Here is a 15,810-nt window from a genome sequence, read left to right on the forward strand (position 1 = left end):
TCACGTCTCTTCAATGCACTCTCTCCCTAATGAGATGGTATTTGCGCTCAATGTACTTTCTGCTCTTATGGCTTCTAGGTTCTTTGGAATTCGCAACTGCTCCAATGTTATCATAATAGAGGGTGACAAGCAAATGCATATTTGGAACCACTTCCAAATCTGCCAAGAACTTTTTAAATCATACTGCTTCCTTTGCTACTTCCATGAAGCCACGTACTCTGCTTCCATGTTGGAGTCAGCAATACAACTTTACTTAATACTTCTTCAAACTATAGCTCTTCCATTTAGAGTGAAAACTGATCTCGAAGTAGAATTCTTTGAATTTATGTCAGTCTGAAAATCAGAGTCAGTATATCCTGTAAGGATCAAATCCTTACTGCCATACACGAGCACACAGTTCCTCATTCTTTAAAGATACTTGAGTATATTTTTAATGACAGTCCAATAATCATATCCAGAATTGGACTAAAACTTACTGACGATTCCTACTACATAGCATATGTCAGGTCATGTACACAACATGACATACATCAGACTACCAACTACTAATGAATAGGGAATACGTTTCATATTCTTAACTTCTTGAGATGTCTTAGGACATTGTTCCTTAAATAGATGAATTCCATGCCTGAAAGATGACAAACTTTTCTTGGAATTCTACATTTTATATCTAGACAATATTTTGTCTATATATGATGCTTGAGATAGGGCTCATGTTCTGTTCTTGCGATTCAAAATAGTTTTGGATTCCAAGAACAAACTGAGCTTCTCTCATATCTTTCATTTTGGAATTATGTTGATAGCCACCACTTAACATCAGTCAGGTATCCTACATCATTCCCAATAAGTAGGATGTCATTAACATACAATACCAAGAATACTAAAATTTTATTGACAATCTTTTTGTAGACACGAGGTTCGTCAACATTCTATTCAAAGCTATAAGACTTGATCGCAGTGTCAAATCTCATATTCTAGGATCTAGATGCTTGTTTCAATCCATAAATGGATCATTATAGCTAGCAAACCTTTTACTTTTAACTCTGTTTAACGAACCCCTCTGATTGAGCCATATAGATACTCTTTTCAAGATTGTCATTCAAAAAGGTTGTCTTGACATCCATTTGCCAAATTGCATTATCATAAAAGGAGGATGTGGACAAGAGTACTCAACTTTATCATGGCAACAGCAAAGAATGTTTCTTCACATTCCACCCCATCTCTTTGGGTATAATCTTTTGCCACTAATTGAGCTTTAAAGATTTGTACCTTACCAGCTAGGTCTCATTTCCTCTTTTAAATCTGTTTGCAACCAATAGGTTTCACCCCATCTGGCTGATTTACAAGCTCCCAAACTGAATTGAAGTACATTTTCGAGGTCCATGACTTTGATCCACTAGTCTCGATCTACATCATTCATCGTCTGTTTAAATGTCAATGGATCCTCTATACCATCATTAGGTATGATGACCTGAGTTTCTGTTAAACCCATATACTGGTCAGACTATTGAACAACCCTCCCATTACGTCAAGGCACTCTTAACTCTTGAGAACGATGTGACTGGCCAGTTCCATCAACAACTTTTATCGAAGGACCTGCCTGATCAATAACTTTTGTTGATTTATCTATAACTTCTTGAAAATTTCATTCAATACTAGTTTACTGCAAGGTTGATAATCTCTTATATGGTCTTCCTCTAAGAATGTAGTTTTTGTCGATACAAACACTTTGTCATCTTGAGGATCATAAAATAGACCACCTTTCATTTCTTTAAGGTATCCTATAAATAGGCACAATTTTGAATGACGTTCCAACTTCTTTAGATTTTGCACTAACACATGTGTTGGGCATCTCCAAATTTTGAAGCGACATAAACTACCTCTACGCCCTCTCCAAAATTCATAAGCTGTTTCAAAAATACGTTTTGAAGTAACCATATTCAAAATGTATATAGCAGTCTGTACTGCATATCCACAAAACGAACTAGACAATTTAGCATAGAACATCATTGAACGAACCATGTCTAACAAAGTTTTATTTCTCCTCTTTGATACACCATTCTGCTGAGGTGTATCGGATGCTGTGAGATTGGACTGGACTCCATGTTCTATAAAATATTCTTTAAAATTCAAGTCCATATACTCACCACCTTGATTTGATCAAATGTTTTAATTGTTTTACCTAACGGGTTCTCAACCTTAGCTTTATATTCCTTGAACTTTTCAAGAGCTTCTGACTTATGAGGCATTAGGTAAACATAGCCATACCTTGAATAATCATCAATAAAGCTGATGAAATATTCAAACCCTCTTTGTGTTTTAACATTCATAGGATCATAGAGGCCTGAATGTATGAGTTTTAAGGGTTCTTTGACTCTAAGATCTTTTGGTCATCTTACCCTCAAGACAAGATTCACACAGAGGTAAAGAGTTGTCTTCTAATTCATTTAGGAGTGAACTCTTGACCAATCTCCCAATTCTATTGAGATTAATGTGCCCAAGTCTCAAGTGCCAAAGATAGGTATTAGGAGAACTTTTTTGTCTTTTATTCCGAGTCTCGGCTGTTTTAAACATCTCAGTATTCAAAATAGTTTTAGCCTCAGTTGGTTTTAATACATATAAGTTGTTTTCAAGTTTTGCATAATATATTTGAACACCTTTTGAGCTAATGAACACTTCATTAATATCAAAAGATATTTTATACAATTGTTCTAACAAATAAGAGATAGATATTAAATTCCTTCTAATATCAAGAACATAAAATACATTTTCAAGTAAAATGAATCTATCTCCAAAAAACAACTTCAGGTCTCCTACTGCTTTAACTGAGATGACTTCTCCAATTCCAACTTTGAAAATCGTCTTGCCCTTTACAAGCTGTCTCCAGGAACTAGTTTCCTGAATAAAAGTACAATTATAGTTAATAGCTCCTGAATCAAGTGTCCATGTAGAATTATCATTTTCCACTAAACATGTTTCAACAACTAGTAAATCATATTTACCTTGTTTTTCCTTTTCAACTTTCTTCTCAGCTAGGTATTTGGGGCAATTTCTTTTCCAGTGCCCATCTTAGTTGCAGCGGAAATATTTTCCTTTGTCTGCAACTTTCCCCTTGCTTTGCATTTTATAGGAACCTTTCTTTTTCCTTTATCTTTCTTCTTCATTGGAATACTTTTATTATGTGAAGTGGAAGGTCCAGGCTTTTTTCCTGAGGATGATTCCTTTTAAAACTTTTTGGAGGTAACAACATTTGCTTCTCCTTCATGTCTATTACTCTCATAAGAGATTGGTAAGTCTGAATCTCGTTTAAGAGAGTGGTTAGATTGTAATCAATCTTATTCATCATTGCATTGGTTTGAAACTGCAGAGAACTCTTTGGAAGAGATTACATGATGAAACTAACTTGACACTTTTCATTTATGACAGTATTGTTTGTCTCTGCCACATTGAAGTGGACCATCATATCCAAAACATGTTCTCTAACAAAGGTTTCTTCCTTCATGCAACAGTTGTAAACGTACTTAAGGGCATCATGCTTGACAGATGTGAAGGTTTTTCGAACATCGCTTGTAATGAATCCATGATCACTTTAGCGGTGACCATGCTTTCATGTTTTTTAGTCAAGACATCAGATATTCTTGCTAAAATATAGGTTTGGCCTTTTTCATTTGCTCTTACTCATTTGTCATAGGCATCTTGAACATTTCGGTTTGAGGACGGGTCGAAAACTAGAGGACATTCCTCCGTTAAAATGAACATCAAATCATCAATTACTAGTATCGTGTGTCTATTTGATTTCCATGTTGAGTAATTATCACTATTAAACTTGTCTGAAGCGAGTAGTTGAATTATTGAATTTGACATGCTGAAAATATAAAAAAAATTCTATTAGTGAAATGTTATTAAATCCAATGAAGTTTTTAGCAAAAAATAATAAGGTACCCATATCTCATTAATTTGCAGCAATACTTCAGTGAGTCAGAATAACCACTACCGAGGTGCAGTTAATTACTCATTCATTGAACTAAGACATTCTTAACTAAATACTAATACCAGAATAACTCTTATTCCTATAGCATTTAGTTATCGCTCTTTGGTCAAGAATTTACTAACACTTAGTAATTCTTGTAAGTGTAACCTGCCATTTTTAGATCCCAGAGATTGATATCAACAAGCTACCAAGGGACAATGCTGAAGATAGACCTAAGAGACCCTATCCATTTTTGGAGTTTGCATTCTTACCAATCCCTAAGTCACAACCCTTCGAAAGGGTGGTCGCCTAAAAACAACACGCAGACGAAACAAGAGAATCTCACGGTGCAATCCAATGGAAGAGACCATAGGATGTGTTGACACACTTCCTTCTCCCACTTACTATGAAAAATTTCCTCTATTCATGTTACTATTGACTCATGCAAACATTTTTCGAATAGAGTGGTCACCTAAAAAATGACATGAAACCGAGCATGAATCTCATGGTGTGAACTCTTAGGGACGTGAGAGCTAAAAATAATATATCATATGTATCATTAATCTCTCACTGAGGTGTTCTAGATGGTTTGAGTAAAATTTTACTTAGGCATATTCCGACTAATTAAAACAACCTAAGTCTAGGTGTTTATTCAAGTATAACTTCTATACTGGATTTACCTACGATAAACCATTTACTACCTCAAATTGCTCATGCATGTTCATAAAATCGGGTTAACAAAACTAAAGAACTGATTCGATCCCCAAGTAGTAGGTGTTCCATAAATAGTCAACTTAAGTATCTCTAGCCTTAGACAGAATCTTGCGGGCTGAGTTTGTAATCGAAGTTTTACAAGATAACGACCTATTTTAACTATTAAAATAAGTTATCATTTGTTAACCTTAGGTGAGCATGCATTTATCTTTGTTATAGATTTTAAATGTCTAATTCATTTTATAACACTTATAACTTGGACATTCTCCATAACATATATCATACATTTCATAATTTAACATAACAACTTATATTAAATCTAATGAAATCTGACACGTGCATATTATATAAATTATAACACTTATAACATAATTTTAATGCATGCAACATGCTTTCTTATGGTGGGATTTTAAATCTACATGACATATTTTATGCACAAACTAGATTTAATTTAATTAAAACATACATTCGTAATGTATAATTAATTAAACACACATTCAAGTGGACCAGTTTTGGCATCCTAAGCAAGAAAAGAACTAAATTATTACACTAATAACTCAACTTCAGCTTTGAACCACTCCTGAACACTTCGAACCGGCCCAAATCAGGTGAAAAACCCTTGAATCGGAATTCTAAGGCTTGAAACTTGGCTAAACCGGTTGGAGTAAGAACGAACCGAACCAAACTGGTCCAGATGGATTGTTTCTCCTGTGCGCATTCATTTCTAAAAACCTTGAAGAATAGCACCACGATACTGCCGCAATTCCAAGACTGCTGATGAACAGTGTCGTGGTGTCGTTGAAGAAGCGTAATAACTTGTAGAAATACAAGTTATTTATACTACTTTATTTAGATATTGCGATTAAAAGAGGGGAAAGTTGCGTCAATTGTATGGAAATTGGTTAAGAAATACAATAATTATAAATTGTCTTCAATACACCCACTAACACTATTGCGATGGTAGAAAAGAATATTTCAAGTCTGTTTTGCAGGAAATCAAGTCACCATATGCGTTAATGGCTCAAGAGAAAAAGATTAACGTATCTACGTCGCATTACGCCCACCATTCAGGAATTAATAGACGATCAACGCAATGACGGCGCATGCGACAGTCGATCCAGAGCTGAACTTCAACCGCATGCGGTAATAAAAACAACACTGCATGCGGGCACACGATCGAAAGATGCAAACGAGCAACGCAATCGCGGAGGATTTTGACACGTGTACAACTAACCGTTGTGCATTTTCGATGGATTGATTGCATAACAGAAGGAATATTTATTCCATCATTTTCAAAATTTCCATAACAATAAAGTGGGGACCACAAGTATTAGAGAGTCAAAGCTCTCATCTATAAATACCTTCAAAGAATTCACTGAAAAATATACTTGATACGGGGGATAATTGATACAAGGCTATTGAGAGAGAGGCTGACCTGAGTGCTGATTGAAGAAGATCCGGGAAGAAAAGAGACAAGGCCGAGAGGTGAGTCTTAGGGCGAATCATTCCAAATCCCCACCATGAAGCTCTGTACCTAGATCAACTCTACTGGTTGAGCAAGCCTGAGAGGGAGGCTCATCCTTCCGTTCACTCCATCTACGCCGGCAAGCAATCTCTCCATTCAGATTGGTGTCAAGACATTGACACTCTTCTGTATCTGTTTCTAACTCTTATTCATCAATTGTACTTCATCTTCTTAGTCTAAATCATTCACAACCATGTATCAGACGCTTGATTTTATAATTAATTGTCATGATCATTCTCATTTCCACCTTTCTGTCTATTTCTGTTCCTCCATTAATCGCTTTCTCCACGATGTTTTCTTAATCCCTTGGTGATTAATATGAATTAAACAAGTAACTTAAGCTGTGCTAAAGAAATAAATATGTTTAGCTAAAGCACGCTAGAAGGAATCTTCATCTGTGAGAGCAGAAGTGAAGATGCCATTCTGATCTGTCGAGAGAAGGTTAGAAGAATGCGTTAACTAAAGCAAGAAGTACTTCCAGAGATGGAAGCAACCTTGCGTTCACTACGTTCGTCCCTGTTTTACCACAGAGATATGGGAAATGCGGTCGATCATCGAGAGGTGTACGCCAAAGGAAAGCGGAACCATACTTATATCTTTAACGCAATTAAGGAACTTGCGATGTTTATATTCATTATCCTTTCTGTTTCTGCTTCGCACACAAGCCTTGCCACCGCTTAACATGATCTTTGTATAATCTTCACAGTCAGTCTTAACCTTGGTATCTTGTATCATGTAACCTGTATCTTGTATCATCATAGCTTAGGTTTATTTTACCGCACTTTACTTTTAACGCAATTTACTGTCTTATCGCATTTTTATCGCTTATCTTTACTTTACTGCACAATTTACTTTATCGCATTTTTAAAATACCTGTACACACAACTTTTATTAAATTGAAAAACTCCCGGTCGCATATATCACGAATATAACGCAATTAACCTAAAACAATCCCTGTGTTCGACCTCGGATCACACCGAGAAACTTACGGTAGAATTATACTTGGTTCCAATGCATAATATACTACAAGATTCTCATAAATAACGCATATCGAGAAGTAGTATCGCATACATAAAGTGTGTCTGCATAAGCATAACACAACATCCACATTCCATTTCCATTCCAAGTCATTGAGTTTATGGTAACATGAGCTTGTATGATCCATCATTCATCACCATCCATATGCCTATTTAGAATCACTGCATCTTAAACGTTGTATGATATAAGAAGATAAATTTTATGCTTATAAGTTTATGGCATCATCACAATTTTATGTCACATCAAGTTTATGGCGCCGTTGCCGAAGAACTGGTAATGGGGACATGGACTTGTATCATTGCATTCTTAAAGACTAAAATTATGTCAAACAGAGCGTCGTAGAGCCATTTGACAGAAGCAACTTCCAGCTTCATTTTTTGATGTGCCTTACTCCAAAACTTCAAATTACAGCCTAATTTCAACTCTATTGACTATAGCAAATTTATAGACCCTTCTTCACACATTAAAGCCCATAAGCAAGGGGCCAATTACAACAATTACAACTTAATTGAAGAGAAATTTTGATTCCAAATCTGTAATATATCCACTTCAGCCACCATAACATTCATCACATGAATTAACACCTACCAAGCCAAAATTAATGCAAATTGAGTGCTTAAAATTGCTCTAATACCAATTGAAAGAGTTAATAACAGGTATGCAGAAGCAATTTGGATCTTAAGCACTCTGACTACATTAATTTTAATAACCAAGTATGCATGCTCATAACAAGATTTTAGGGTTTGGGATGAAGAAATTTAAGGGAATTTGAGAGAGTTGATAGGTTTTTAATGTGTAAGAGTTAAGAATAAATTCTTCTTCAAATATGCAAAATTGCATGAAAAAATTTACAAGCAATTTTCCTTCTATTTATAGAAGAAACTCATGCAATCCAATTGCATGTTAATTTGACACCACATAATCCACTAATTTAGTGGGATTCAAGTGTTAAATTAAGTGGAAAAAGTGGGAAAAACCCACTTTCAAAATTCTTTTCCTTTTAAATTAATTTTCATAAAATCAATTTAAAATGAATCTTGAATTTTAATTTTGAATTTCATAAATTCAAATTTAATTTTAAATAAAATTAATTCAAATAATTAATTAAATAATTTGATTAATTAATATCAAATATTAAATTAATAAAACATCTAACCCAAACATGAATCCCCATTCATGCATACAATATCTAAATCATATTTAAATATTTTCAACTCTTCTATTTGTTTAACTCCATAATTAAACGTCAATTATATCGCATATAATTAATTATAATTTTCTAAACCAATTTTGAACATTTAAAATTCTCTCAACACACTTTCCTAAGGTTTAGTCCGATATAACTTAGCAGGGGGACCTAATGGACCTACCGATAATAAGATCCAACGATTCGAGATTAATTGGCTAAACTCTTTAACCCAATTAACCAACATTTGTTAATTACTGGGACACTCCACTAAAGCCCAGTAGCTGCACTTTCCTCATTGTAGATTTATTTTTGTCCACTTGATTTAACCATGATTAGTAAGTTGATCATTTACAAGTTGTTCAGAATTACAGTCGAATCAAAATTATCATTTTACCTCTGTAATTAAATCTTGCTCCTTAACTCTCACTGATCCTCTAATGAACAATTGGTTTGTGGTCCAACTACCAAACCAAGTCCTCTCGGGCCAATGAGAGGGTGGGGCTCCTTGTTCAAAACTTAGAGTCAGCACTTAAGAGAACAACCTATCTTCTAATCCTAGAAACAGGCAGGAGAGAATTCCATCTTGTAAGACTATGTCTCCAGTTATCTACCTAGTCTTACCCCTAAAATGGGAGGCTTATCGAGTCGGTAATGTTGAGCTACTTTCACCCATAAAGATTAAAGTATGATCTCAAATAAACAGGAGTTCATAGTTAGCTCATGATTAAGATCGTATTACGTAAGTCATCGAATTGAAATAGTCAGTCTTATCAGTAATCGGGGTTATAAAGTAAAAGTGACTGTTTCATGGTTCGGTCTTATGCCACTTATTACATAGGACAGCCCGACTCACATGGCTTCACATGAACGATTCAGGATCACATTTTTGTATCTAATGTAAGGTGGGCCGCATTCGATAGTGTCCCCAAGTTAAGGTATGTAACCTTATCTCTATACTATAGATCGTTTTGGCTATTACTCGAACTTAATCCACTTTTATGTTCCCACATAAAGTTCAAGTATTCATGCTATAGCCAGGGGTTCTTAGCTTATTGGATGTAGAGTTAAAAAAGGTGTAATTCATAAATTCATTAACATCTTTATTGAATAAACCTCAATAACAATTTTATTGAAAAAATAAAATACATTTTATATTTACAAACCACAAGTTTTAGGACATACAACCCAATAAAAAGGAGTATAAACTTTGAACCAATTTTTGTCATAACAGACATGTCTATTGGCTCCAGAATCAGCACACCATTATTCAACAATTTGAACCATAAATATATCACTTATTATAGCCACAAATGACTCTTCGGTAACATTGGCCTATGGCACAGGTTCTTGTGTTTCAAAGTCTGCAAACTTGAGCAATATGTCCACTTTTTCCACAAACAAAACAAATTGGTTTGAAGTGTTGAGGATATATTTGGTTCTTATTCACTTGGTTTGGATATCTCTAATTAGAAAATTGAGATTTATTTTTTTTTTCCATATTCTTCTTTGGCTTTAAATGACTGTTGTTAGGATCCTGACCATTAGATCAACTATAATTAGAAGAGATTAGGTTTACCTTTTTAAGGTTTTTATTGCCTTCTTGAATCGAAGCATCTTGCCCTCTTGTTTCTTCTTCCACATGAATGCGAGTAATTAATACTTCCATAGAGATTTTCCTTTTGCTTATGACACATATTTTTCTGAAATTATCTCCATGATGAAGGAGAAAATTTGGACCAATCACAAATTTTCATGTCATCACTAAATAAATGACGAACTCCAAATAATTGAACTTGGGACCAATTTGAAATTGACATGTGTCCCTAAATTGAAGTTGAAAACATAGGCAAAGTTTGAAGATGCCACGTGTTTTCATCACAAACGTCGGATTGAGTGAAATTAATTTGGGCAAATTTGATATTATAATTTGGGCTAAAGTCCAGTTAAGTCCAAAAGTTGGCTTAATTTTGCGCAAAGGCCAAAGTAGGTCCAAGTCCAACTAATTGGGCCCAAGGGCCAGACCCATGGACCAATCAAGCCTAAGCCCACGAAGCCCACCAGAGAACTCTATAAATAGAGGAGCTCTCTTCATTTGTGGGGGTCAGAAATTCTAGATTCCAAAGAACCCAGAGAGAATTCTCCCAACAATCAAAAGATTCCTAGACTTCTAAAGCTACATACTCCTAGAATACACAAGTCTTCTAAAGATACAAGGACTCTTCCAAAACTTCAACTTCAAGAAAATCACACGTTCCGCTTCTTCAAGTCAAGTATACGCATTTAACTGAGAGAGAATCAGAGAATCAAGTACCAGAGATCGAAGCACATTGCATCAAATCAATAGCAACATCAACATCAACACAAGTTCCTTTCCACAAAATAAGTTTCTCCGGAAACCTCATGCGAACAAATTGACACATCTAGTGGGAAAACTCTATCTCTCATCTCTCTCTCATCATCCAAGAAAATCAATGGCACGAAAGAAAGTTGCATCCAAAGTAACTACTGCAAGCGACTCTTACATGAGACCTGTTATCTGCAGTCGCTTAAATGAGGTTTTATTGGGACAAGAGCAGAGCTTCGTCATCGCATATAGAATTCTAAAGCATATGTTAGAGTCTTTTAAAGGTGGGGTTGTCATCAAGAAAAATCCCTTGTTTGAAAACTCTACTTTTGCCTCTAGTAAGTCGAAGAGTCTTTTAATGGAAAAAAAGATAAATTTTCTGATGACAGCTGTTGAGGAGTGAGATCATGAGATCACTGACTTAATAGAGCAAGTGCATGCTCATGAAACTGCTAAGTCAAGTCAAACCCTTGCTATCAGGAAAAATGACAAAGGGAAGACTGTGTTACAAGAAGCTTAATTGCAACAATCAAACTCTAATGCCTCTTTATCAGTCCAACAGTTGCAAGATATGATCATGACTTCTATAAGGGCTTAGTATGGAGGCTCGTCTTAAACCTCTTTTATGTATTCCAAGTCGCACACCTAAAGAATTGACAACTTGAGGATGCATGTTGGGTACCAACCCTCGAAGTTCTAGCAATTCGATGGAAGGGTAACCTGAAATAACACATTGCCCATTTTGTCGAAACATATCGAGAACGTAGGAACCAAAGGAGATATACTAATCAAACAATTTGTCAGAACCCTGAAAGGAAATTCTTTAGATTGGTACACTAATCTAGAGCCTGAAGTGATTGACAGTTGGGAATAGTTGGAAAGAGAGTTCCTGAATCGCTTCTACAGCACCAGATGCACTATTAGTATGATGGAGTTGACAAATGCCAAACAATAGAAAGGAGAGTCGAACATCGATTAAATCAACTGATGGAGAGCTCTGAACTTGGATTACAAAGGTCAACTTACGGAACTGTCTGCAGTAGAAATATGCACCCAAGGTATGCACTAGAGATTTTTTCATATTTTGCAGGGAATAAAACCTCGTAGGTTTGAGGAATTGGAAACTCGCGCCTATGATATGAAGTTGAGCATCGCTAATAGGGGGACAAAATATTTCTTGATCCCTGAGATGAAGAAGGACAAGAAAGAGATAAAGGGCATTGAGAAGATTGTGAAAAGCGCCACGAAGGAATTAATGGTCGTTAATATGACCATGCTAAAATAGTTAATGGTCGTTAATACGACCATGCTAAAATTTTCTTCGAAAGGAAAAGATAAGAAAATCGAGAAGAAAGACGTTGGAGGCGAAAGACATCGCCTAACTTTGAAGAAGAAGCAGAAAAATCTTTATCCATTTCCTGACTTCGATATTGCAGATATGCTTGAGCAATTGCTAGAAAAAGCAGCTTATTCAGCTACTAGAATGCAAACAACTGGAGCAAGCCAAAAAAGTAGATGATCTTAACTACTTCAAGTATCATAGGGTCGTTAGCCATCCGATAAAAAAAAAATTGTGTTGAAGAAGCTTATTCTAAGATTGGTTTGTGATAGAAAAATTAAGCTTGATTTGAACGAGGTTGTTCAAACAAATCATGTCGCAATGGCAGTAACTCCGAGTGCTCCAACATCGAATATTTGTTATGATGAAAAAGATAGTTTAGTCTAGTTTACGACATTTGAACCTGTAGTCATTTGGTTTCAGCAAGTGGTCCGAATGAGAGATTTTCAAGAACATGTTGATGATGACAAAGATGAAGGATGGATTCTCGTAACGCATTGAAAGAAGAGAAAGCCGAGTTCTACCCAAAAAGATTCACGCTTCTATCAGAGTTACAACAGAGGAAGCAAGACTCAAAAAAGGAAAGGAAAAAGGAAGGCTTGGGAGCTTAGGCTTGTTGAGAAGGAAGATGAGGACTTCCCTTAACCCAGACGATAAGTGAGTTAACAGATTTCCTACTGGAGAACTTCTATGGCTGCTATTCGAGGAAAGTGCCAGAGGTTGTTGCATGTCACGCCATCAGCACATCAGGAGAAGAGGATACTTCTTTGAGTTCATCAAAGGTGATGGAAGAATCAAAAGACATATTATCGTTTAGCATAGATGACTTGTTGCCACTCCCTCAAGCAATTAAGATGACCCTCATCGACACGTTGTTAGAGTCCAATGCATCTAGTGTGCCGACCTCTACGATGCTCGTGTATGCCTCTTGCTGTACGTCCATAGGTTTCTCAGACAAGGTATACTGTTGGGATCAAAACTGCATAATAGGTCTCTATACGTCTCGGGATACGTTCGAAAACAGAGAGATGGACGAATTCTCATTGACAATGGATCAGTCGTCAATATAATGCAGAAGATGACTATGAAGTAATTGGGCATCCTTATGGAAGAATTGTCGAACAACAAGTTGGTAAGTCAAGGTTTCAACCAAGGCAACCAAAGGGTGATAGACATGATATGCTTAGAACTCTTAATTGGCGACCTGAAGGTCGACGTATTGTTTCATGTCATAGACTCGAATACCACTTATAAGCTACTGGTCCTTGGATTCATGAAAATGGGGCGATAACGTCAACACTGCATTAATGTTTCAAGTTCTATCAAGACGAGATTAAGGGTGTGTTTGGGAGTGATTGTTGAAATAGTGATTTTAGAAAAAGAGATTTTGGAACAATTGATTTTGTAAAATTCATTTTTAAACAATCAAATTTATGTTTGGTTCCAAACTTTTTAAAGTGATTTTCAAATATATAAAAGTGATTTTGAATTATTATGTTTGGTTCTAAAAGTGATTTTAAAATTACCAAATTACTGTATCTTATATTTGGACTTTTATTTTATAATAAATATTTAATTTTATTAATTTATTTTTCATTTGTTTTATTGTTAAATTGTTATATGCATGATTGATATGTGAGGTCCGAAAAAATACACATAATAAAAACAAAAGAAAATTCAAAACGTATATCTCATCCAATTTAGAAATATTTGTATCATTATAAAATACTTAAACTAGATATTATCTATTAAAATACAAACTATATAATAAAAACATTAACGAGATATAAGGAGTTTTGCAATTTTCTCCTACTCCTCTTCCATCTCCCTTCCATGACAAGAAATTTCATTTTCTTCAAAAACACTCAACTCGTTGAACTCAAAGTTAGTTGTAGACTGAGTTCTTATAAAATTATGAAGTGTCATTGGTGCAATAACAATCTTCACTTATTTATCAAAAAGAAAACTATGCATCTGGCATAACAATCGCCATCTGTCTTTCCAAACACCAAATGTCCTCTCGATTGTACATCTTAAAGATGAATGTCTATGGTTAAATATTTCTTTCTTACCTCTTTGTTGACTCCCACAACAAAAATCAGGAAGATTATATCTTTCTCCTTTATAACAGCCTAGATATCCTTTCATTTGTGGATATCCAACATCAACAAGATAATATTTACCTACAGAATACATAGTAAGTAAAAAAAATTATAAAGTATGTATAGTTTAATATTAAAATTTTCAAAGTAAACCTTTAGGTGGATGAGGAAAATTTAAATGAGGTCTTCCTAAAGCTTGAAGATACGTGAGTCATGAGTAGCATCTTCCCAGCCAACCCAAGTAAAAGTGAAACACATACTAAAATCACATACGACCATAACATTTTGGGTAGTAATACCTTTTCTACCAATAAATGGTATTTGTTTATCTTTAGGAAGAAAAACTGATATATGGGTGCCATTATTTACTCCTATGCAATTTTTAAAGGATGGCCAATATTGATTATCACTTCTAATTTTATTTGAAGTTGCTCTAAATTGCGGATCATTTGGCTTAATGGTGTCCACTATTAAACGACAAACAACGTCTAATACCAAACTAAACCATCTAAAAACAGTTTCGCCCGAGTGTTGAAACCTTTCTTGAATCATTCTATTGGTTAATCCAATCCCTAATGTGATCAGGAATACGATTAAAGCTTCCTCTAAACCATCATCTTGTATGATGACTTGAGTTTCATTTAAACCCATATACTGGTCAGGTTGTTGCACAACCCTCCCACTACAACGAGGCATTCTTAACCCTTGAGAAGGATGTGAAGTCTCAGTTTCATCAACAACTCTTGTTGATGGACCTGCTCTATCAACAACTCTTATTAAAGGACCTACTCTACCAACAACTCTTGTTGATACATTTATTGTTTCTCTAGACATTTCTTCTATTACTAGTTTACTGCGAGGTTGATGATTCTTTACATAGTCTTCCTCCAGGAAGGTTGCATTTGTCGATACAAATACCTTATCTTCCTGAGGATCATAAAAGAAACCACCTTTTGTTTCTTTCAGGTAGCCTACAAATAGGCATACTTTTGAATAGTGTTCCAACTTTTTAGGATTTTGCACCACCACCTGTGTTGGACAACCCCAAATCTTGAAGTGACATAAAATTCCTTTACGTCCTCTCAAGAGCTCATAAGGTGTTTCAGAAACACTTTTCGAGGGAACAATGTTCAAATATACACTGCAGTCCCAACTGCGTGTCCCCAAAAAGAATTGGAGTAACTGAGCGTAACTCATCATGGAACGAACCATGTCCAACAAGGTTCTGTTTCTCCTTTCTACCACATCGTTTTACTGAGGTGTGCCAAGGGTTGTGAGTTGAGACTGAATTCCATGTTCTATCAAATAGTTCTGGAATTCTATATCCATATACTCACCACCTCGATTTGATCAAAGTGTTTTAACCTATTTACCTAATTGGTTTCCAACCTCAACCTTATACTCTTTGGACTTTTCAAAAGTTTCAAACTTTTGGTGCATTTGGTAAACATGCCCATACCTGGAATATCATCTATAAAACTGATGAAATATTCATACCCTCCTCTTGCTCTAATATTTAGAGGCCCACAAAGGTCTGAGTGAATCAACTTTATGGGTTCTTTGGCTCTAAGACCTTTTCCAGAAAAAGA

This window comes from Benincasa hispida, chromosome 12 (assembly GCF_027475165.1).
Source record: "Benincasa hispida cultivar pf3 chromosome 12, pf3_genome.v1.1, whole genome shotgun sequence".
In the NCBI taxonomy this organism is placed as follows: Eukaryota; Viridiplantae; Streptophyta; class Magnoliopsida; order Cucurbitales; family Cucurbitaceae; genus Benincasa; species Benincasa hispida.